Source organism: Neovison vison, chromosome 5 (genome assembly GCF_020171115.1).
Source record: "Neovison vison isolate M4711 chromosome 5, ASM_NN_V1, whole genome shotgun sequence".
Taxonomy (NCBI): Eukaryota; Metazoa; Chordata; class Mammalia; order Carnivora; family Mustelidae; genus Neogale; species Neogale vison.
In genome coordinates this window covers 73,313,689-73,338,523 of record NC_058095.1, presented here as the reverse complement: position 1 = coordinate 73,338,523, position 24,835 = coordinate 73,313,689, and positions in this window count along the sequence as shown.

The following is a 24,835-nucleotide window of genomic DNA, read 5'->3' as shown; positions in this document are numbered from 1 at the left end:
TGACGGACTTGGGCCCTGGCCGATCATACATGCTGGATATGGGTTCAGATCTCTGGGTGGCTGACACTAGATCTTGGTTCAGGCTCTGTCAGACACAGAACTAGTGCCCAGGACAGCCTATAAATCAAGGTTCCCTCGAGAACCAAGCAGATTGATCCTCATGTGGAGTTTCTGGGCAGATTCACCAGACCCTATTTCTTTCTATTGGGAATTCAGAATGTTGCTTTGTGGCTCTCGAATTCCCTCTCAAGAGAGCTTGCAGATCAGGAGGCTGGGGATGGAATTCTAAACCCAAGCTGTGGTTAAATTCAGTGTCATGCAAAACGAAGTTTCAGTGTGTAGTGCTGGAAATGAAAATCCAGAACCTAAATAAGAGGGGATGTCAGATATTTACTCATGCTGGAGTTTTTGTCTATGAATGACCGACAAATGGAGGGGTTGTCTCAAGAGGCCATGGAGGATTTTTCACGCTGGTGCTTCTGAGATGCTCCAAACAGAAGTTTCCCTTCTACCGGTCAGAGGCAGTCTGGTTTGTTTACTCCAGGGTCCCACATGTGGAAAGACTGTGTAGCAGAGTACTCCAACATGGATGCCTGGAAAGCACACCTCCACTGACCACTGCAGCTTAGGAACATAGCAGGTACATTCTGGGGGTTCTGGGGCAAATTACCACGGACATGGAATCTCATGAAGATGGGTCACAATGCTGGTTTGTTACAAGGGAGATCTTAGAATGTGCTGGTGGCTAAGGGGCTGTGCAGAATTCATATACCCTGAGGGTTGACACAAGTCGAAGAGCACAGATTCCATCTGGCGACAGGAGATTTTCTGTTGTGGGGCTCAGGGACCATATGTTGTATCATGTTGGTATTACAGAATAGGCCTCTGAGGCGAAATGCCTGAAAAGTTAATCTAGGCTTCCATTGAGGTCCTAGGGGCATGTCAAGTTCAATCATCTGAATCAGGACCATTGACATCGGTGTCTGCCTGGATGGAGGTGATCAGGGTGTTTCAGACTGCACATTTGCATCCAGAGTGGCCTCCAATATTGTACAGGGCTCAGTGTCCTTGCAGGTTTCTCCTAATCTGTAGGGTTTGGGCAACTCTGACAGTTTCCTTGGGGATGGCAGGAACTTACCTGTAGTGTGGCTCCAGAGACCACATCCTGGTGGGTATTTGAGCCATGGTTTTGGGAGAGAAGTCTTCAAACACAAACTGGAGTTAGGGTTAATGGCGATGTGATAACAGGCCCAATGCATAGGTCTGTAGGGCAGCTCGTTTGGAACTGTAAATAGGGTGACTCGAAGGCAGTAGCATAGGCTTTTAAAACTATCTGGATTGTGTGTTCAGGATGGCCTCGGAATGCATGTTTGTTTTCATGGGTCCATGGGAGATTTATCCACTCTAAGGATCTTGGTGGCTCCCAATAGTTTGGTGCCTTTCTCGGGGATGGGAAGAGTGCTGTTTTCCATCTTATGTGTGCCCCAAACAGGGATTCCAAGAAGAGCTCTGGGTCTGGGCACCTGGAAAATCCCACCAAGGGTTAGAATTTGGGCCTAGCGGCATACCAGGTCTGCAGTGCGAGTACTGGAGAATCAACTGAGAGAGTTTGTTTGAAAGCGTGATCAGCCTGAGGATCACCATTCCTCCTTGTGCCCAGGTCAGCCCGCAGGAGTGGAAATAGTCTCATTGGCCCTGCGGCTGGCTCCCATGCTGAGGGTTGGACAACCATCCCAAAGGCAGGATTCCTGCCATGGGGAAGGAGGAGTTCTCTATTGTGCTTCAGGTTCTCCCATTGGTAGGGATTCCGGGAAAGGTCGGGGACAGTTGCTTGGATAACAAGGATAGGTAGAGATGACGTCTCAGGGCCAGGGCCGATCTCTCATGCTGAATATGGGCCCCGACCTCTGGGTGGCTGACACGAGGTCGGGGATCAGGCTCTGTCAGACTCAGCACTAGTGGCCAGGGAAAACTATTAATCAGGGTTGCCTCATGGGCCGAGTAGATTGATCCTCATGTGCAGTTTCTGGGCAGACTCAACAGATACTTCTTCTTTCTATGTGGAAGGCAGAATGTTGCATAGCGGCTCAAGAATTCCCTCTCAAGAGATATTGCGGACCAGTAGGGTGAGGATGAAATTGTAAACCCAAGCTATGGTTACATTCAATCAAGCAAAAGGCAGTTCCGGTGTGCAGTGATTGAATTGAAAATCCAGCACCTGAGTAAGGGCGGATGTCAGATGTTTGCTCATGTCGGAGTTTGTGTCTATGATGACCAACAAAAGGAAGGGTGGCATCAAGAGGCCATGGAGGATTACCCACGCTGGGGCTTGGGAGAAGGTCCAAACAGAACATTTCCTTCAAACGGACAGGGGCATTCTGGTTAGTTGTCTCCAGTGTACCCCATGTGGAAAGTTTGTGTAGCAGAGCACTCCCGTATGGATGCCTAGAAAGCACATCTACACTGACCATTACAGCTTAGGAACATGGCAGGTTCATTCTTGTGTATCTGGGGCGAAGTACCAAGGACTTATTTTGACAGGAATCTCATGCACATGGGTAACAACGCTGGTTTGTTCCCAGGGAGATCTTAGAAACGCCGGTGGCTAAGGAGCCATGCAGGATTCATCTACATTGAGGGTTTGACACAAGTCCCAGCACAAGTATTCCGTCTGGGGTAGGACATGTTCTATTGTGGGGCTCAGGGACCATATGTTGTATCCGAAGTTGGTATTCCAGAAGAGGCCTCTGTGGACAGATGCCTGAAAAACTAATCTAGGCTTCCAATGAGGTCCTAGGTGCATGTCAGGTACAATCATCAGACTCAGAACCATTGACTTGGGTGTCTGCCTGGATGGAGGTGATGAGGGTGTTTCAGACTGTGCATTTGCGTCCAGAGTGGCCTCCAATATTGGGGTGGACTCAAGGGTCTTCCAGGTTAATCCTAATCTGGAGGAATTGAGAAACTGTGATGGATACAGTTTCCTTGGGGATGGAAGGCACAGCCCTGTGGTGTGACTCCATAGACCCCATCCTGGAGGGCATGTGAGCCATGGTTTTGGGAGAGAAGTCTGCAAACAAACTCAGGGTAGGGTTAGTGGTGAGGTGATTGCAGGCCCAATGCATAGACCTGGAGGGCAGCATGTCAGAAACAGTAAATCAGGTGACTCGAAGGCAGTAGCACAGGCTATTGTATCTGGATTTTGTATCCACGATGACCTCGGAATGCAGGTGTTGTCTCATGGGTCCATGGGAGATTTTTTCTCTGAAGGATCCCAGTGGAAATTCAACATATGGTCCAACCGTGGTCCATGAGCCGTACAAGAGGACACCTCCTGTCCCAGAAGGAAACCTGGCTTCTGGGTACTGGGTCTAATCCTCAGGATAGGGAATCCTGCATGGCCTAAGAGACGCCAACACATTCTAAGGTCTCCCTAGACACCAAGCAGCATTGGGACCCATTAGACTGAGAAATTCCGTCAACGCAGATCACTTGGAACATGGAATCAGTGTCATTGGTTCAAGCCTGCCCTGTCCTCAGCTGCAATGGTAAGGCGAGATGGGCTTTCCAGACCTCCATTCAGAGAGCTCTGCTATTGAATCTTCCATATGGGGGACCCTGGAGCCCTGTAAGCAGACTTCTCCTGTCCCGCAGTAGGACACCTTGATGTTTTGAGCAACTCACAAGCTCCAGCTTGGAAAAACCTCCAAGAATTCTTGAGGCCAACCCACCATTCGTTGACCATCATGGATACAAACTCCAGGGTGAACAGACATCTGACCCTCACCCAGGTGCTGGAGATCTCGAAACAACTGTTGTATATCAGAACGGACATATGCTTGGCACTGAGCATAACCGTAGCTTGTGTTTTCAGAATTCTGTCCTCACACTCCTTGCCTGCAAGGCCTCCAACTTGGGTATTTTGGAGCCATAATGCAGCCATCTGCCTTCTCACCAGAAAGAAGAAATCTTTCTCTTTTGGGGGGCAGGCAGAGTGCTTCATTGTGGTCCCAGAATTCCCAATCGGGAGGGCTTGTGGGCCAGGCGTGTGAGGACAGAAGTCTGAAAACACAGGATAGGGTGAGGTTTGGAGCCAAGGGCACGGTAGGCCCACTCTGCAGAGGCTAAATTGAAATCTCCTGCATCTGAAGTCAGGGTGAGGATCAGACGTTGGCTGAGGCTGGAGTTTGTGTCTATGATGGCACCTTCATGAAGCGGGGGCCTCATGAAGCCAAGGAAGTTTTCTCACGCTGAGTTTGGATGTTTCTCCAAACCACAAGGTTTCCTTCTGCGGGACAGTCGAGTCCTGTTGGATGGGCCCAGGACGTCCCATACGGAAGGACTGGAGAGCAGTGTTCGAAGGATGGATCACAGTGCAGAATGCCTCGCATTCCCATTGTCCATTAGCGACAAGACATGTTTGATCTGCTGGCTCTGGGGCAAGCTACCCAGGGGGCTGAGTTGAAATGGACTCTCCTGAGGATGTGTCATAATGTGGGTTTGTGTCCATTGAGACCTTGGAATGTGCTGGTGGCTCAGGGGCCCTGCAGAATTCTCCTACCTGAAGGGTTTGATACATCTCCAATAGGAAAGCTCCCCATGTGGAGACAAGAGAGGTTAGGTTTTGTGCCTCAGAAAAGCCCCACATGCTGGTCTTTGAAACCAGTCCTCTGAGGAGGGACACCTGGAAACCAAAGCTAGGGTTCAGATTAGGGCCTAGGGACCTGTCCATTTCAATCTTCTGTCTCTGGGGACACTGTCTGAGTTTCTAAGTGGAGAAACCTTAAGGTTTCCTTCTGCAGGACAGTCGAGTCCTATTGGATGGTTCCACGATGCCCCATACAGAAAGACTCGAGAGCAGCGGTCTAAGCATGGATGCCTGGAAATGCCACCTCACATTCCCACTGTAGGGTCAGGACAAGGCAGGCTCAATCTGTGGGCTCTTGGGCGAGCTACACAAAGGGGTGATTTGAAATGGACTCTCCTGAGGATGGGTCATAATGTGGGTTGATGGTCATGGAGACCTTGGAAAGTGGTGGTGGCTCAGGGAATCTGCAGGACTCTCCATCCTGAAGGGTTTGACCCAGCTCCAACAAGGAAGCTTCCCATGTGGAGACGAGAGGTGTTCTGTTTGGTGCCTCAGGAAAGCCCTATATGCTGGTCTTCACACCCACGCCTCTGAGGAGTGACACCTGGAAACTAAGGCAAGAGTTCAGATTAGGGCTTAGGGGCCTGTCCGTTTCAATTTTCTGTCTCTGTGGACATCTATCTGCATGCCTGCATGGAGATAGTTGCTCAGCTTGTGTCAGAATGCCCCTGTTTGTCCAGAGCAGCTTACAATAGTGGGATGTCCTCGAGGGATTTGAAGTTTCTCCTATTCCATTTGTGGCCAATTCCTATTCTTGTGGCCAATTCCATTTGTGGCCAATGGAATGGGCACAGTTTTCTAGGAGAGAACAGGCACAGTCCTGTGGTATGGCTCCAGAAGACCCAGCCTTTAGGCTGTGTTTGCCAGGGCTGTGGGGACAGATGTCCGAAAACACAAACTTGAGTTAGGTTTGGGGCCAAAATTATGGCTGGCCTGATCTCCAGTCCGTGAGGGGAGCTCCTCTGTATATGAAAGGAGGGTGAGTGGGAGGCCGTTGCTCAGGGTTTTGTCTCTGGGTGTTGTGTGCAGAATGGCTGTTTAATGTAGGGGTTGACTCATGTGCCGTGGAAGAGTCTCATTCTCTGGGGATTGGCCAAGCTCCCAAGTGTTTGGGGTCATTCTGTGGGAAGGGAAGAGTCCTGTTTTCTGCCACAGGTGTCCCCCCAGTAGAGGGATTCTAGAGCAGAGCAGTGGGTACTGACAATTGGAATACCAGCCATCTAGTTAGGCCTTGGTTCCTATGGGCATGGCAAGCCCCATATGCAGGCTCGTGGTTCAGCCACTGAGAGGTTTACTTGAATAAGGGACTCAGGCTGAGGGTTACAGTGCGTGTTTGTGCCCAAGGCAGCCCTCAAGCTTGGTTGGGACCTCATGGTCCACACAGGTTTCAACTACACTGAACGTTGGACAACATGCCAACTACAAGGGTTCTTGCCATGGGGAAGGAGTTATGATCTCTGCATCATGTTCAACCCTGGGCAGTGATTGGAGATAAGGTCTAGGCTCTGAGCCTGAAAACCGAGTTTGGGGAGAGATGACGACCTAAGGCTATGGCGGGACAGATGTGCTCAGTGTGCGGCCAGCTGGCTGGGTGTGGGTTGGGAGGTCCAGGCTCAGGCTTTGTCTGAAAGGGCATTAGTGCCCAGGGAAGCCTGTTTAATTTTGGTACAGTCAAGTGGCGTACAGAAAGATTCTCATTTGGGTTTTGTGGGTAGGCCCACAAAAGGGAAGGCAATGTTTTTCTTCTGGAGGGCAGGCAGAGTGCTGCATTGTAGTTCGTGACTTGCCAGTCTGGAGGGCTTGTGGGCCAGGATAGTGAGGACGGATCTGAGAACACAAGCTAGGCTTAGGTTTCTGGGCGAGGGCACAGCAGGCACACTCTGCAGAGCTGAATCGAGATCTTGTGAAGCTGAAGTCAGGGCGAGGATCAGACGATCACTCAGGTTGGAGGTTCTGTCCCTGATGGCTCCTTCATCAAGGTCGGGGGGGAATCACGAGGCCATGGAGGTTTTCCCAAGATGGGAGATGTGAGATGCTTTAAACCACACAGATTCTTGTAAGGTACAATTGAGACCTGTTGGTTGGCTCCAGCACTTTCCATAAGGAACGATTCTGAGCAGGGGTCTAAGGATGGATGGCTAGGCAGCCTGCCTCTCATTCCAATTGTGTCCTAGCGACAAGACAGTTTAGATCTGCTGGATCTGGGGGAGCAACCGAGGGTGCTGAGTTGAAATGGACTCTCCTGCGGATGGGTCTTAATGTGGGTTGAGTCCATGGAGACCTTGGCATGAGGCAGTGGCACTGGGACCCTGAAGGGTTCTCTTAACCAGAGGCGTTGACACAGCTCCAATGTGCAAGTTTCCCATGTGGAGACGAGATTTGTTCTGATGGGTGCCTCAAGAAACAGCCATATGCTGGTATTGGAATCCAGGCCTCTGAGCAGAGATGCCTAGAACCAAAGAAATGGATCTGATTAGGGCCTAGGGGCCTGTTCGTTCCAATTTACCTCTGGGGACATCTGTGTAAGGGTCTGAGTGCAAATATGTGCTGATATGGGCTCAGATTGCCCCTGTTTTTCCTGGGCATCCAACACTATTGGGATGTCCTGGAGGACATTGGAAGTTTATCCTATTTGTAGGGTTGTGCCCAATGAAATAGGCAGAATTCCCTTGGAGAGGGCAGGTACAGCAGGACTAATCTACAGACCGTGAGTTGAACTCTTTGGATTATGAACAAAGGGCGAGTTGAGGAGCTTGCTCAGGCTTTTGTCTCTGGAAATTGTGTCACTGAAGGCCATGGAATATCTGGGTGACCTCTTGGACAATGGACGAGTCTTCCTCTCTGGGATTTAGCCTGATCCCAAGAATTTGGGGCCATTCGGTGGGACGGGAGGAGTCCGTTTTTTTTTGTTTGTTTGTTTGTTTGTTTTTTACCTCAGGTGTCCCACCAAAAGAGGGATTCCAGTGCAGAGCCCTGGGTAGGGGAGACTGGGCCACCAGAAATCTGGTTAATAATTGGGGCACAGGGGAATGGCAAGCCCATTATGACGTCTAATGGTCCAGCCACTGAGAGGACTTACTAGAGGACAGGACTCACGCTGAGGGCCACAATGCGTGTTTACGCCCTCATAGCACTCAAGCATGGGTGGGCCCTCAGGATGAACCCTGGTTTCTCCTACACTGAACGTTGGACAACATGCCAACCACAAAGTTTCTTGCCATGGGTAAGGAGGAGTTCTGATTTCTGCATCACGTTTGCCCCTTGGCAGGGTTTGCAGTTAAGTCTAATTTGTGAAGCCTGAAAAGCCAGGTTGGGAACAGATGACGAGCTAAGGCCATGGCGAGTCCGATGTGTCTGGGTGCTGGTCAGGAGGTCCGGGCTCAGGCTGTGTCAGACAGTGTATTAGTGCCCAGGTTAGACCATATAATTTGGGTACAGTAGAGTACCGTGTAGGTCTATCCTCATTTGGGGTCTGGAAAGCTCCATAGGGCAATATTTTTCTTCTGGAGGGCAGGCGGAGTGCTGCATTGTGAGTCTGGAATTGCCAAACTTGAGGTCTTGTGAGCCTGTAGTGTGAGGACGGAAGTCTGAGAACAGAAGCTAGACTCAGTTTTCTGGACGAAAGCAGGGCAGGCACACTCTGCAGAGCTGAATTGAGATCTCTTGCATCTCAAGTCAGGGCGAGGATCAGACGTTGGCTCAGGTTGGAGTTCATTTCCATGATTTCCCCTTCATAAGGTGGGGGGGCATCACAAAACCACCGAGTTTCTTGCATGTTGGGAGGTGTGAGATGCTCCAAAACGCTAGTATTCTTTCTCCAAGATATTTGAGACATGTTGGATGGCTCCAGGATATCCCGTACAGAATGACGAAAGAGCACTGTTTTTAGGATGGATGTTGGGGCAGCCCGCCTCGCATTCCAATTGTCTCCTAACGACAAGACAGGTTTGATCTGCTGGTTCTGGGGGAGCAACCAATGGGGCCGATTTGAAATGGAATCTCCTGCAGATGGGGCCTAATGTGGGTTTGTGTCCATGGAGATTTTGGAATGGGGTGGTGGCACCGGGGCCCTGAAGGATTCTCCTAACTGGAGATTTTTGAGAGAGCTCCAAAGAGCAAGTTTCCCAAATGGACACAAGTTTTGTTCTAATTGTTGCCTCAGGAAGCCCGCATATGCTGGTATTGAAAACCAGACCTCTTAGGAGAGATCCCTTGAAAGCACAGCAATGGATCCCATTAGGGCCTAGGTGACTGTCCGGTTCAATATTCTTCTCTTGCGACATCTTTCTATTGTATGGATGGAGGTAGTTGCTCAGCTGGTGTCAAACTGCCCCTGTTTGTCCGGGCGGCCTAGACTATTGGGATGGCCTCAGGGACTTTGGAGGTTTCTTCTAATTTGTACGATTGTGGACAATGTAATGGGCAGAATTCCCATGAAGTGAGCAGGCACAGACTTGATGTATGGCTCCAGGGGCCGCGTCTAGAGGGTGTGTGTGCGAGGAATGTGGGAACAGATGTCTGAAAACACAAACTCAGCTTAGGTTTGGGGATGTAGGTATGGCAGGCCCTATCTACAGACCGTGAGGAGAACTCTTTGGGATATGAAAAAGGGCGAGTGTGAGGCGCTTATTCAGGCTTTTGTCTCTGGATTTTGTGTCAGCAAAGGCCGTGCAAAGTCAGAGAGGCCTCATGGAATATGGACGAGTCTCCCTCTCTGTGGATTTGGCACAATCCCAATTGTTTTGGGTCAATCTGTGGGAAGGGAGGAGTCCTTTCAGATTTGTTACCTCAGGTGTCCCACCAAAAGAGGGATTCCATAGCAGAGCCCTGGGGAGGGGCGACTGGACAACCATAAATCTGGTTAAAAATTGGGGCCTAGGGGCATGGCAAGCCCAATATGCTTACTAATGGTCCAGCTACTGAGAGGCCTTCCTTGAGGACAGAACTCACACTGAGGGTAAAAATGTGTGTTTATGCCCTCATGGCACTAAGGCATAGGCGAGGATTCAGGGTACACTCTGTTTTCTCCTAAACTGAAGTTTGGACAACATGCCAACCACACATATTCTTGCCATGGGGAAGTATTAATTCTGATTTTTGCATCTCAGTCACCCCTGGGCAGTGAATGGAGATAAGGTCTAGGTTGAGAAGTCTGAAGACCGAGTTTGGGAAGAGATGAAGACCTAAGGCCATGTCGGGTCCAATGTGCTCAGTGTGGAGCCAGCTGTCTGGGTGTTGGTCGGGAGGTTCAGACTCAGGCTGTGTCAGACAGGGCATTAGTGGCCAGGATAGATTGTATAATTGGGGTACAGGCAAGTGCCGTGCAGGTTGATCCTCATTTGGTGTTTCTGGGTAGCCTCAAGGGTAACGTTTTTCTTCTGGAGGGCAGGCAGAGTGCTGCATTGTGCCTCCGAAATTCAAAAACTGGATGCCTTGTAGGTGAGGAGTATGAGGACAGAAGTCTAAGAACACAAGTTAGGCACAGGTATCGGGGCGAGGGCATGGCAGGCACCCTCTGCAGATCTGAATCGGGATTTCGTGCATCTGAAGTCAGGGCAAGGTTCAGACCTAGGCTCAGGTTGGAGCTTCTGTCCATTATGGCCCCTTCATGAAGGGGGCAGCATCTCGAGGCCATGGACGTTTACCCACGATGGGAGTTGTGAGATGCTCCAAACTGCAAGGATTCCTTCTGATTGACAATTGAGACCTGTTGAATCGCTCTATGACATACCATAGGGAATGACATGAGAGCAGGGATCTAAGGATGGATGCCTAGGCAGCCCGCCTCGCATTCCAATTGTCTCCTAGTGAGTAGAAAGGTTTGATATGCTGGCTCTGGGGGAGCAATCGAGGGTGCTGAGTTGAAATGGACTCTCCTTCGGATGGGTCCTACTGTGGGTTTGTGTCCATGGAGACCGTGGAATGGGGTGGTGGCACACCGGCCCAGCAGGCTTCTCCTAACAGGAGGTTTTGAGACATCTCCAAAGGACAAGTTTCCCATGTGGAGAACAGATTCGTTTTGATTGTTGTCTCAGGAAACACCCATATACTGATATTGGAAACCAGGCCTCTGAGGAGAGATACCTGGAAACCAAAGCAATGGATCTGATTAGGGCCTAGGGGTCTGTTCAGTTCTTTCTTCTTCTCTGGGGACATCCCTCTACGGTATGAGTGGAGGTAGATGATCAGCTCTTGTCACCCGTCCCTGTTTGTCCTGGGCAACCTACACTATTGTGATGGCCTTGGGGATTTTGGAGGTTTCTCCTAATTTTTACGATTTTGGTCAATGGATTGGGCAAAATTCCTGTGGAGTGGGCAGGCAGTGTCCTGAATTGTGTCTCCAGGGACCTCATCCTGGAGGGTGTTTGGACCAGGACTGTGGGGACAGAAGTCATAAAACACAAACTCGGCTTAGGGTTGGGGACATAGGTATGGCAGGCCTGATCTACAGACCATAAGGAGAACTCTTTGGGATATGAAGAGAGCGAGTGTGAGGTGCTTATTCAGCTTTTTGTCTCTGGATTTTGTGTCAAAGATGGCCGTGGAATGTCAGGGAGACCTCATGGGCCATGAACGCGCCTTTTTCTCGGTGGATTTGGCCCGAACCCAATTGTTTCGGTTCAATCTGTGGGATGGGAGGAGTCCTTTCAGTTTTGTTAACTCAGGTGTCCCACCAAAAAAGGGATTCCAAAGCAGAGCCATGGGGATGGGCGACTGGACTACCCGAACTATAGTTAAAAATTGGGGCTTAGGGGCATGGCAAGCCCAATATGCCGTCTCTTGCTCCAGCCACGGAGAGGCCTTACTTGAGGACTCGGCTCATGCTGAGGGTCACAATGCGTGTTTGTGACCAACACGGCCCTCAAGCATGGGCGGGACCTCATGGGCCACACTGGTTTCAACTACACTGAACGTTGGACAACATGCCAACCACAAGGTTTCTTTCCATGGGGAAGGAGTTCTGATTTCTGCCTCATGTTCAATCCATGGGCAGTGACTGGAGATAAGGTATGGCTTCTGAAGCCTGAAATCCAAGGTTGGGAAGAGATGATGAACTAAGGCCATGGCGGGTCCGATGTGCTCAGTGTGTGGCAAGTTAGCTGGGTATGGGTTGGGAGGTCCAGGCTCAGGCTGTGTCAGAAAGAGCATTACTGCCCAGAGAAGCCTGTATACTTCGAGTACAGTCAAGGGGCGTGCATGTTGATCCTCATTTGTGGTTTCTGGGTACCACAGAGGGCAATGTTTTTTTTGTTTGTTTGTTTTTTGTTTATTTTCTAGAGGGCAGGCAGAGTGCTGCATTGTAGTTCTGGAATTGCAAAACTGGAGGGCTTGTGGGCCAGGAGTGTGAGGACGGAAGTCTGAGAACTCAAGCTAGACTTAGATTTCTGGGCAAGGGCACGGCATGCACACTCTGCAAATCTGAATCGAAATCTCGTGTATCTGAAGTCAGGGCGAGGATCAGACGATCGCTCAGGTTGGAGTTTCTGTCCCTGATGGCCCCTTCATCAAGGAGGGGGATCACGAGGCCATGGAAGTTTTCCCACGATGGGAGTTATGAGATGCTCCAAACCGCAAAGTTTCTTCTGCGGGACCAAGAGACCTGTTGGTCGGCTCCAGGACTTCCCATACAGAATGATTCCAAGCAGGGTTCTAAGGATGCAAGTCTGGGCAGCTCGCTCTCTCATTTCAATTGGGATGGCCTCAGCGACTTGGAGGTTTATCCTATTTGTAAGGTTGTGGCCAGTGGAATGGGAAGAATTACAATGGAGAGGGCTGGTACGGTCCTCAGGTTTGGCTCCAGGGGCCTGAGCCTGTAGGGTGTGTGGGCCAGGGCTGTGGGGACAGTGGTCTCAAAACACAAACTCGACCTAGGTTTTGGGTCATCAGTTTGGCACGACTGATCTACAGACTGTGAGGAGAACTCTTTAGGATATGAACAAAGGGCGAGTGTGAGGCTCATGCTCAGGCTTTTGTCTCTTGATATTGTGTCACCAATGGCCGTGGAATGTCGGGGAGGCCTCATGGGCAATGGACAAGTATTCGTCTCGGGGAATTTGGCTTGATCCCAAGAGTTTGCGGTCATTCTGTGGGATCGGGGGTGTCCGTTTTTTTTTTTTTTTCCCTTAACCTCAGGTGTCCCACCAAAAGAGGCATTCCAGAGCAGAGCTCTGGGGAGGAGCAACTGGACAACCAGAAATCTGGTTAAAAATTGGGGCCTAGGGGCATGGCAAGCCCAATATGCCTTCTAATGGTCCAGCCACTGAGAGGCCTTCTTTGAGGACAGAACTCACGCTGAGGGTCACAATGCGTATTTTTGCCCTCATGGTGCTCAAGCATGTGTGGGGACTCATGGTGCACGTTGATTTCTCCTACACTGATTGTTGGACAACATGCCAACCACATGTATTCTTGCCATGGGGAAGGAGTAGTTCTGATTTCTGCATCTCATTCACCCCTGTGCAGTGACTGGAGATAAGGTCTAGCTTGTGAAGTCTGAAAATCGAGGTTGGGAAGAGATGACGACCTAAGGCATGTCGGGTCCAATGTGCTCAGTGTGGAGCCAGCTGTCTGGGTGTTGGTCGGGAAGTTCAGCCTCAGACTGTGTCAAACAGGGCATTAGTGCCCAGGGTAGATTTTATAAATGGGGTACAGACGAGGGCCGTGCAGGTTGATCCTCATTTGGCGTTTCTGGGTAGCCCCAAGTGCAATGTTTTTTTTTGTTTTTTTTTTTTTTGTTTGTTTGTTTTGTTTTGTTTTTTGTTTTGTTTTGTTTTTCTGGAGAGCAGGCAGAGTGTTGCATTGTGCTTCCAGAATTCCAAAACTGGATGCCTTATGGGAGAGGAGTGTGAGGATGGAAGTCCGAGAACTCATATTAGGCATAGGTATTGGGGCGAGGGCACGGCAGGCACCCTCTGCAGTTCTAAATCGGAATTTCATGCATCTGAAGTCAGGGAGAGGTTCAGACCTAGGCTCAGGTTGGATTTTCTTTCCATTAATGCCCCCTCATGAAGGGGGCAGAATATCAAGGCCATGAAGGTTTACACACGATGCGGGTTGTGAGATGCTCTAACCTGCAAGGATTCCTTCTGATCGACAATTGAAACCCACTGGATCACTCCAGGATGTCCCATATGGAATGACACCAAAGAAGGGATCGATGGATAGATGCCTGGGCAGTCGGCTCAACTCCAATTTTCTCCTAGCGAATAAACAGGTTTGATATGCTGACTCTGGGGGAACAATCAAGGGGGCTGAGTTGAAATGGACTCTCCTGCACATGGGTCCTAATGTGGGTTTCTGTCCATGGAGACCTTGGAATGGGGCAGTGGCTCCAGGGACCTGCATGTTTCTCCTAGCTGGAGGATTTGACACATCCCCAAAAAACAACATGCCCACGTGAAGACGAGATTTGTTCTGATTGTTGCCTCAGGAAACACCCATATGCTGATACTGGAAACCTGGCCTCTGAGGAGAGATACCTGGAAACCGAAGCAATGAATCCGATTTGGGCCTAAGGGTCAGTCCGATTCAATCTTCTTCTCTGGGGACATTTCTCTATGGTAGAGTGGAGATAGATGCTCAGCTGGTGTCATTCCACCGCTGTTTGTCCCGGGCAGCCTAAACTATTGGGATGGCTTCGGGGATTTTGGAGTTTTCTCCTAATTTGTACGATTGTGGACAGTCGAATGGGCAGAATTTCCATGGAGTGGGAAGGCACAGTCCTGATGTGTGGCTCCAGTGTCCCCAGCCTGGAGGTTGTGTGGGCCAGGACTGTGGGAACAGAATTCTGAAAACACAAACTCGGCTTAGGTTGGGGGACTTAGGTATGGCTATGATCTACAGACCCGATCTACAGACCGTGAGGAGAACTCTTAGGGATATGAAGAAAGAGCGAGTGTGAGGTGCTTATTCAGGCTTTTGTCTCTGGATTTTGTGTCAACGATGGCCGTGGAATGTCGGAGAGGCCTCATGGATCATGGACGAGTCTCCCTCTCTGTGGATTTGGGCTGATCCCAATTGTTTTCGGTCAATCTGAGGGAAAGATGAGTCCTTTCAATTTTGTTAATTCAGGTGTCCCACCAAAAGAAGGATTCCAGAGCACAGTCTAGGGAGGAGCACCTGGACAACCAGAAATCTGGTTAAAAATTGGGGCTAGGGGAATGGCAAGCCCAATATGCCTTCTAATGGTCCAGCCACTGAGAGGACTTCGTGGAGGACAGAACTCACTCTAAGGGTAACAATGTGTGTTTATGCCCTCGTGGCGCTCAAGCATGGGGGGGAATCATGGTGCACACTGTTTTCTCCTAAACTGAACATTGGACAATAGGCCAACCACATGTATTCTTGCCATGTGGAAGTAGTAGTTCCAATTTCTGCATCTCATTCACCCCTGGGCAGTGACTGGAGTTAAGGTCTAGCTTGTGAAGTCTGAAAACTGAGATTGGAAAAAGATTACGGCATAAGGCCATGTCGGGTCCGATGTTCTCAGTGTGGAGCCAGCTGTCTGGGTGTTGGTCGGGAGGTTCAGGCTCAGGCTGATTGTATAATTGGGGTACAGTCGAGTGCCGTGCAGGTTGATCCTCATTTGGCGTTTCTGGGTAGCCCCAAGGGCAACACTTTTCTTCTGGAGGGCAGGCAGAGTGCGGCATTGTGGGTCCGGAATTGCGAAACTTGAGGGCTTGGGGGCCAGGAGTGTGAGGACAGAAGTCTGAGAACACAAGCTAGACTTAGTTTTCATGGCGAGGGCAAGCAGGTACAATCTGCAGAGCTGAATCGAGGTCTCATGCATCTGAAGTCAAGGCGATGATCAGATGTTGGCTCAGGTTGGAGTTCCTGTCCATGATTTCCGCTTCTTAAAGAGTGCAGTCATCACAAAGCCATCGAGGTTTTCCCACGTTGGGAGTTGTGAGATGCTCCAAAATGCAAGGATTCCTTCTTGCAGGACATTTGAGACATGTTGGATGGCTCCAGGTCATCCCATACAGAACGATGCCAGAGCAGGTTTCTAAGGATGGATGACTGGGCAGCCCGGCTCACATTCCAATTGTCTCCTAGCAACAAGACAGGTTCGAACTGCTGGCTTTGAGGGAGCAACCAAGGGGGCTGTGTTGAAATGGAATCTCCTGTGGACGGGTCCTAATGTGGGTGTGTGTCCATGGAAACTTTGGAATGGGGAGGTGGCACTAGGCCCTGAAGATTCTCCTAACCGGAGATTTTGAGACAGCTCCAAAGAGCAAGTTTCCCATGTGGAGACAAGATTTGTTCTAATTGGTGCCTCAGGAAACCCCCATATGCTGGTATTGGACCAGGCCTCTGAGGAGAGATACCTGGGAACCATAGCAATGGATCTGATTAGGGCCTCGGGCCCTGTCCGGTTCAATCTTCTTCTCTGGTGACATCTGCCTATCGTATGAGTGGAGGTAGTTACTCAGCTGTTGTCAGACGGCCCCTGTTTGTCCACGAAGCCCACTATTGGGATGGCCTTGGGGACTTTGGAGGTTTCTCCTTATTTGTGCGATAATGGGCCATGGAAGGGGCAGGATTCCCATGGAGTGGGCAGGCACAGACCTGATGTGTGGCTCAAGGGGCCCCAGCCTGGAGGGTGTGTGGGCCAGGAATGTGGGGACAGATGTCTGAAAACACAAATTCAGCTTAGGTTTGGGGACGTACGTATGGCAGGCCCAATCTACAGACCGTGAGGAGAACTCTTTGGGATATGAAAAAGGGAGAGTGTGAGGAGCTTGCTCAGGCTTTTCTCCCTGGATGTTGTGTCAATGATGGCCATGGAATGTTGGGGAGGCCTCATGGGCCACGGACGAGTCTTCCTCTCTGTGGATTTGGACCGATCCTAATTGTTCTGGGTCAATCTGAGGAATGGGAGGAGTGCTTTCAGATTTGTTACATCAGGTGTCCCACCAAAGGAGGGATTCCAGAGCAGAGCCCTGGGGAGGGGCGACTGGACAACCAGAAATCTGGTTAAAAATTGGGGCCTAGGGGTATGGCAAGCCCAATATGCCTTCTAATGGTCCAGCCACTGAGAGGCCTTCTTTGAGGACAGAACTCACGCTGAGGGTCACAATGCGTATTTATGCCCTCGTGGCTCTCAAGCATGGGTGGGGACTCATGGTGCATGCTGGTTTCTCCTACACTGAAGGTTGAACAACATGCCAACCACATGTATTCTTGCCATGGGGAAGGAGTAGTTCTGATTTCTGCATCTCATTCACCCCTGTGCAGTGACTGGAGATAAGGTCTAGCTTGTGAAGTCTGAAAATCGAGGTTAGGAAGAGATGACGACCTAAGGCCATGTCGGGTCCAATGTGCTCAGTGTGGAGCCAGCTGTCTGGGTGTTGGTCGGGAAGTTCAGCCTCAGACTGTGTCAAACAGGGCATTAGTGCCCAGGGTAGATTTTATAAATGGGGTACAGTCGAATGCTGTGCAGGTTGATCCTCATTTGGCGTTTCTGGGTAGCCCCAAGGGCAACGTTTTTCTTCTGGAGAGCAGGCAGAATGCAGCATTGTGCCTCCGGAATTCCCAAACTGGATGCCTTATGGCCAGGTGTGTGAGGAGGAAGTCTGAGAACAGTTGTTAGGCATAGGTATTGGGGCGAGGGCACGGCAGGCACCCGCTGCAGATCTGAATCAGGATTTCATGCATCTGAAGTCAGGGCGAGGTTCAGACCTAGGCTCAGTTTGGAGTTTCTGTCCATTATGGCCCCCTAATGAAGGGGGCCATGGAGGTTTACTCACGATGGGTCTTGTGAGATGCTCCAAACCGGAAGGATTCCTTCTGATCGACAATTGAGACCTATTGGCTCGCTCCAGGACTTTTCATATGGAACTACTCCATAGCATGGATCTATGGATGGATGCCTGGGCAGACCGCCTCGCATTCCAATTGTCTCCTATTAAATAGACAGGTTTGATATACTGACTCTGGTGGAACAACCCAGGGGGCTGAGTTGAAATGAACTCTCCTGCAAATGGATCCTAATGTGCGTTTGTGTCCATGGAGACCTTGGAATGGGGCAGTGGCACACTGGCCTTGAAAAATTCTCCTAAATGGAGGTTTTGAGACATCTCCAAAGGACAAGTTTCCCATGTGGAGAACAGATTTGTTCTGATTGGTGCCTCAGGAAATACCCATATGCTGATATTAGAAACCAGGCCTCTGAGGAGAGAAACCTGGAAACCAAAGCAATGGATCCGATTATGGCCTACTTGCCTGTCCTGTTCAGTCTTCTCCTCTGGGTACATCCCTCTATGGTATGAATGGATGTAGATGCTCAGCTGGTGTCAGACCGCCCCTGTTTGTCCCCGGCGGTCTACACTATTGGGATGGCCTCGGGGACTTTGGAGGTTTCTCCTAATTTGTACGATTGTGGACAATGGAAAGGGCAGAATTTTCGTGGAGTGTGCAGGCACAGTTCTGATGTTTGGCTCCAGGGACCCCAGCCTGGAGGGTGTGTGCACCAGGACTGTGGGGACAGAAGTCTGAAAACACAAACTCGTCTTAGGTTTAGCGGACGTAATATGGCAGGTCTGATCTATAGACCATGAGGAGAACTCTTCGGGATATGAAGAAGGCGAGTGTGAGGTGCTGATTCTGGCTTTTGTCTCTGGATTTTGTGTCAACCTTGGCTGTTGAATGTCAGGGAGGCGTCAGGGGCCATGGACGAGTCATCTTCTCTGTGGATTTGGCCCGATCCCAATTGTTTTGGATTAATCTGTGGGATGGTAGTACTCCTTTCAGTTTAGTTTCCTCAGGTGTCCCACCAAAAGAAGAATTCCAAAGCAGAGCCCTGGGGAGGGGTGACTGGACAACCCGAACTATGGTTAAAAATTGGGGCCTAGAAGCATGGCAAGCCCAATATGCCATCTTTTGCTCCAGGCACTGAAAGGTCTTACTTGAGGACTGGGCTCACGCTGAGGGTAACAATGCGTGTTTGTGGCCAACGCGGCCCTCAAGCATGGTTGGGGCCTCATAGGCCACACTGGTTTCAACTTCACTGAACGTTGGACAACATGCCAACCACAAGGTTTCTTGCCATGGGGAAGGAATTCTGATTTCTGCCTCATGTTCAACCATGGGCAGTGATTGGAGATAAGATATAGGTTCTGAAGCCTGAAAACCGAGGTTGGGAAGACATGACGATGTAAGGCCATGGCAGGTCCGATGTGCTCAGTGTGTGGCAAGCTGGCTAGGTGTGGGTCCGGAGGTCCAGGCTCAGGCTTTGTTTGAAAGGGCATTAGTGCCCAGGGAAGCCTGTATAATTGGGGTACAGTCAAGGGGCATGCAGGTTGATCCTCATTTGGGGTTTCTGGGTAGACCCAAAGGGCAATTTTTTTTTTTCTGGAGGGCAGCAGAGTTCTGTTTTGTAGTTCTGGAATTGCCAGACTGGAGGGCTTGTGGGCCAGGAGTGCGAGGACCGTAGTCTGAGAACCCAAGCTAGGCTTAGGTTTCTGGGCATCTGCACTGCAGGCACACTCTGCAGAGTTGAATAGAGATCTCGTACATCTGAAGTCAGGGTGAGGATCACACGATCACTCAGGTTGGAGTTTCTGTCCCTGATGGCCCCATCATGAAGTGAGTGGGGATCACAAGGCCATGGAGGTTTTCCTACGATGAGAGTTGTGAGATGTTCCAAACCGCAAAGATTCTTCTACAGGACCTTTGAGACCTGTTGCTTGGTATCAAGAATTCCCATGTGGAATGATTCCAAGCAGGGTTCTAAGGATGACTGGCTGGGAAGCCCGCCTCTCTTTCCAATTGTCTCCTAGCGACAAGACAGGCTAGATATGCTGGATATGGGGGAGCAACCGAGGGGGCTGAGTTGAAATGGACTCTCATGTGGATGGGTCCTATTGTGGGTTTGTGTCCATGGCGACCTTGGAATGAGGAAGATGCATGAGGGCCCTGAAGGGTACTCCTTACCAGAGGCTTTGACACAGCTCCAACGTGCAAGTTTTCCATGTGGAGACAAGATTTGTTCTGATCGGTGCCTCAAGAAACAGCCATATGCTGGTATTGGAATCCAGGCCTCTGCGGAGTGATGCCTGGAAACCAAAGCAATGGATCCAATTGATGCCTTGGGGCTTGTTTGTTCCAATTTACCTCTTGGGACATCTGTCTATGGGTCTGAGTGCAGGTAGGAGTTCAGATGGATTCAGATTTCCCCTGTTTGTCCTGGGCAGCCAACACTATTGGGATGGCCTCGGGGATTTGGAAATTTATCCTTATTTTAGGGCTGTGGCCAATGGAATGGGCAGAATTCCCTTGGAGAGTGCAGGTACATTCCTCAGGTTTGGCTCCAGGGGCCTAAGCCTGTAGGGTGTATGGGCATGTGCTGTGAGGAGAGTTGTCTGAAAACACAAACTCGGCTTAGGTTTCGGGTCGTAGGTATGGCAGGACTGATCTACAGATCGTGAAGAGAACCCTTCGGGATATGAGCAAAGGACAAGTGTGAGGTGATTGTTCAGGCATTTTTCTCTGGGTATTTTGTCACTGATGGCTATGGAATGTCCAGGTGGCCTCATGGGCAATGGATGAGTCTTCCTCTCTGGGGATTTGGCCCGATCCCAGGAGTCTGGGGTCATTCTGTTTGTCGGAGGAGTCCGTTTTTTTTTTTTTTTTTTTTTTTTTTTTTTTTTTTTTTTTTTTTTTTTTTTTTTTTACCTCATGTGTCCCACCAAAAGAGGGACTCCAGAGCAGAGCCCAGGGGAGGGGCGACTGGACAAGAAGAAGTCTGGTTAAAAATTGGGACCTAGGGGTATGGCAAGCCCATTGTGTCGTCTAATGGTCCAGCCACTTAGAGGACTTACTAGAGGACAGGACTCACAGTGAGGGTCACAAAACATGTTTATGCCCTCGCAGCACTCAAGCATAGGCGGGGCCTCATGGTGAACACTGGCTTCTCCTACCCTTAAGGTTGGACAGCATGCCAAACACAAGGTTTCTTGCCATGGGTAAGGAGGAGTTCTGATTTCTGCATCACGTTCACCCTTTGGCAGGGTTTGGAGTTAAAGTCTAAGTTCTGAAAACTGAAAAGCTAGGTTGGTAAGAGATGACGAGCTAAGGCCATGGCCGGTCCGATGTGCTCAGTGTGTGGTCAGCTGTCTGGGTGTTGGTCAGGAGGTCCGGGCTCAGGCTGTGTTGGACAGTGCATTAGTGCCCATGTTAGAATACATAATTTGGGTACAGTAGAGTGCCGTGTAGGTCTATCCTCATTTGGGGTTAGTGGGAATTTCCATAGGGCAACAATTTTCTTTTGGAGGGCAGGCAGAGTGCTGCATTGTAGGTCCGGAATTGCCAGACTTGAGGGCTTGTGGGCCAGGAGTATGAGCACAGAAGTCTGAGAACACAAGCTAGACATAGGTTTCAAGGCGAGCGCAAGGCCGCATACTCTGCAGAGCTGAATCGAGATCCCATGCATCTGAAGTCAGGATGATGATCAGACGTTGGCTAATGTTGGAGTTCCTGTCCATGATTTCCCCTTCATAAAGGAGTGTTGGGGGCATCGCAAAGCTATCGAGGTTTTCCCACATTGGGAGTTGTTAGATGCTCCGAAACACAAGGATTCCTTCTGGAGGACAATTAAGACCTGTTGGATGGCTCCAGGATGTCAAATAGGGAACGACGCCACAACAGGGTTCTAAGGATGGATGCCTGTGCAGCCCGCCTCGCATTCCAATTGTCTCCTAGCGATAAGACAGTTTCAATATGCTGGCTCTGGGGAAGCAACCACGGGGGCTGAGTTGAAATGGAATCTCCTGCAGATGGGGCCTAATGTGGGTTTGTGTCCATGGAGACCTTGGAATGGGGTGTTGGCACTGGGGCCCTGAAAGATTCTCCTAAACGGAGATTTTGAGACATCTCCAAAGAGCAAGTTTCCCATGTGGAGGCAAGATTTGTTCTAATTGGTGCCTCAGGAAACCCCCATATGCTGGTATTGGAAACCAGGCATCTAGAGAGATACCTGGAAACCAAAGCAATGGATCCTAATAGGGACTAGGGTCTGTCCGGTTCAAGCTTTTTCTCTGTTGATATCTGTCTATGGTATGAGTGGAGGTAGTTGCTCAGCTGATGTCAGATCACCCCTGTTTGTCTGGGCGTCTACACTATTGGGATGGCCTCGGGGACATTGGAGGTTTCTCCTAATTTGTTCGATTGTGAACAATGGAAAGGGCAGAATTCCCGTGGATTGGGCAGCCACAGACCTGATGTGTGTCTCCAGGGGCCCAGCCTGGAGGGTGTATGTTCGAGGACTGTGGGGACAGATGTCTGAAAACAGAAACTCGTCTTAGGTTTGGGGACGTAGTTATGGTGACCCGATTTACAGACCGTGAGGAGAACTCTTCAGGATATGAAGAAAGGGTGAGTGTGAGGCGCTTATTTAGGCTATTGTCTCTGGATTCTGTGTCAACGATGGCCGTGGAATGTCTTGGCTGCCTCAGGTGACATGGACGAGTCTTCTTCTCTGTGGATTTGGCCCCATCCCATTGTTTTGGGTCAATCTGTGGAATGGGAGGAGTCTTTTCAGTTTTGTTACGTCAGGTGTCCCACCAGAAGAGGGATTCCAGAGCAGAGCCCTGGGAAGGGGCGACTGGACAACCCAAACTATGGTTAAAAATTGGGGCCTAGGGGCATGGCAAGCCCAATATGCCGTCTCTTGCTCCAGGCACTAAGAGGCCTTCCGTGAGGACTGATCTCACGCTGAGGGTCACAATGCGTGTTTGTGACCAACGCGGCCCTCAAGCATGGGCAGGGCCACATGGGCCACACTGGTTTCAACTACACTGAACGTTGGACAACATGCCAACCACAAGGTTTCTTTCCATGGGGAAGGAGTTCTGATTTCTGCCTCATGTTCAACCCTTGGCAGTGATTGGAGATAAGTTATAGGTTCTGAAGCCTGAAAACCAAGGTGGAAGAAATGATGACCTAAGGCCATGGCGGGTCCGATGTGCTCAGTGTGTGGCCAGCTGTCTGGGTGTGGGTTGGTAGGTTCAGTATCAGGCTGTCATAATGTGCATTAGTGCCCAGGGAAGCCTGTAGAATTGGGGTACAGTCAAGTGGCGTGCACATTGATCCTCATTTGTGGTTTCTGGGTAGCCCCAGAGAGCAAAGTTTTTCTTCTGGAGGGCAGGCAAGGTGCTTCATTGTAGTTCTGGAATTGCCAAACTGGAGGGATTGTTGGGCAGGGGTTTGAGGACCATAGTCTGAGAACACAAGCTAGGCTTATGTTTCTGGGCGAGGACACGGCAGGCACACTCTGCAGAGCTGAATCAAGATCTCATGCATCTGAAGTCAGGGTGAAAATCAGACGATCACTCAGGTTGGAGATTCTGTCCCTGATTGCCCCTTCATGAAGGGGGGTGGGGATATCGTGGCCATTGAGGTTTTCCCACGATGGGAGTTGTGAGATGCTCCAAATCACAAATATTCTTCTGCGGAACCATTGAGACCTATCGGTTGGCTCCATGACCTCTCATACAGACGATTCCGAGCAGGGTTCTAAGGATAGCTGGCTGGCAGCCCGCCTGTCACTCCAATTGTCTCCTAGAGACAAGACAGTTTACATCTACTGGATCTGGGGGAGCAATTGAGGGGACTGAGTTGAAATGGACTCTCCTGCAGATGAATCCTAATGTGGTGTGTCCATGTAGACCTTGGAATGAGGCAGTGGGACCGAGGCCCTGAAGGGTACTCCTAACCAGAGGCTTTGACACAGCTCCAACGTGCAAGTTTTCCATGTGGAGACAATATTTGTTCTGATGGGTGCCTCAAGAAACAGCCATATGCTGGTATTGGAATCCAGGCCTCTGAGGAGAGATGCCTGGAAACCAAAGCAATGGATCTGATTAGGGTCTAGGGGCCTTATCGTTCCAATTTACCTCTAAGGACATCTGTCATGGGTCTGAGTGCAGGTAGGAGTTCAGATGGATTCAGATTTCCCCTGTTTGTCCTGGGCAGCCAACACTATTGGGATGGCCTCGGGGATTTGGAAATTTATCTTAATTTTAGGGCTGTGGCCAATGGAATGGGCAGAATTCCCTTGGAAAGTACAGGTACATTCCTCAGGTTTGGCTCCAGGGGCCTAAGCCTGTAGGGTGTATGAGCATGTGCTGTGGGGACAGTTGTCTGAAAACACAAACTCGGCTTAGGTTTCAGGTATGGCAGGACTGATCTACAGACGGTGAAGAGAACTCTTTGGGATATGAACAAAGTGTGAGTGTGAGGCAATTGCTCAGGCTTTTGTTTCTGGATATTGTTTCACCGATGGCCATGGACTTTCCAGGTGGCCTCATGGGCAATGGACGAGTCTTCCTCTCTGTGCATTTGGCCCGATCCCAAGAATCTGGGGTCATTCCGTGGGATGGGAGGAGTCCTTTTTGTTTTATTACCTCAGGTGTCTCACCAAAAGAAGGTTTCCAGAGCAGATCCTTGGGGAGGGGTGACTGGATAACCAGAAATCTGGTTAAAAACTGGGACCATTATGACGTCTAATGGTCCAGCCACTGAGAGGACTTACTAGAGGACAGGAGTCACGCTGAGCATCACAATCCGTGTTTATGCCCTCGCTGCACTCAAGCGTGCACGGGGACTCAGGGTGAATGCTGGTTTCTCCTTCACTGAACATTAGACAACATGCCAACCGCAAGGTTTCTTGCCATGGGTAAGGAGGAGTTCTGATTTCTGCATCACGTTCACCCCTTGGCAGCGTTTGGAGTTAAGATCTAAGTTCTGAAGCCTGAAAAGCTAGGTTGGGAACAGATGACGAGCTAAGGTTATGGTGGGTCCGATGTGCTCAGTGTGCGGTCAGCTGTCTGGGTGTCAGCTGTCGAGAGGTCCGGGCTCAGGCTGTGTCAGACAGTGTATTATTGCCCAGGTTAGACTATATAATTTGGGTACTGTAAAGTGCCGTGTAGGTCTATCCTCATTTGGCCTATGTGGGAAACTTCATACGGCAACATTTTTCTTCTGGACGGCAGGCAGAGTGCTACACTGTGGCTCTGGAATTCCCAAACTGGAGGGCTTGTGGGCCAGGAGTGTGAGGATGGAAGTCTGATAACACAAGAGAGACTTAGGTTTTGGGGCAAGGGCACGACAGGCACACTCTGCAGAGCTGAATCGAGATCCCGTGCATCTGAAGTCAGGGCGAGGATCAGACCTTGTCTCAGTTTGGTG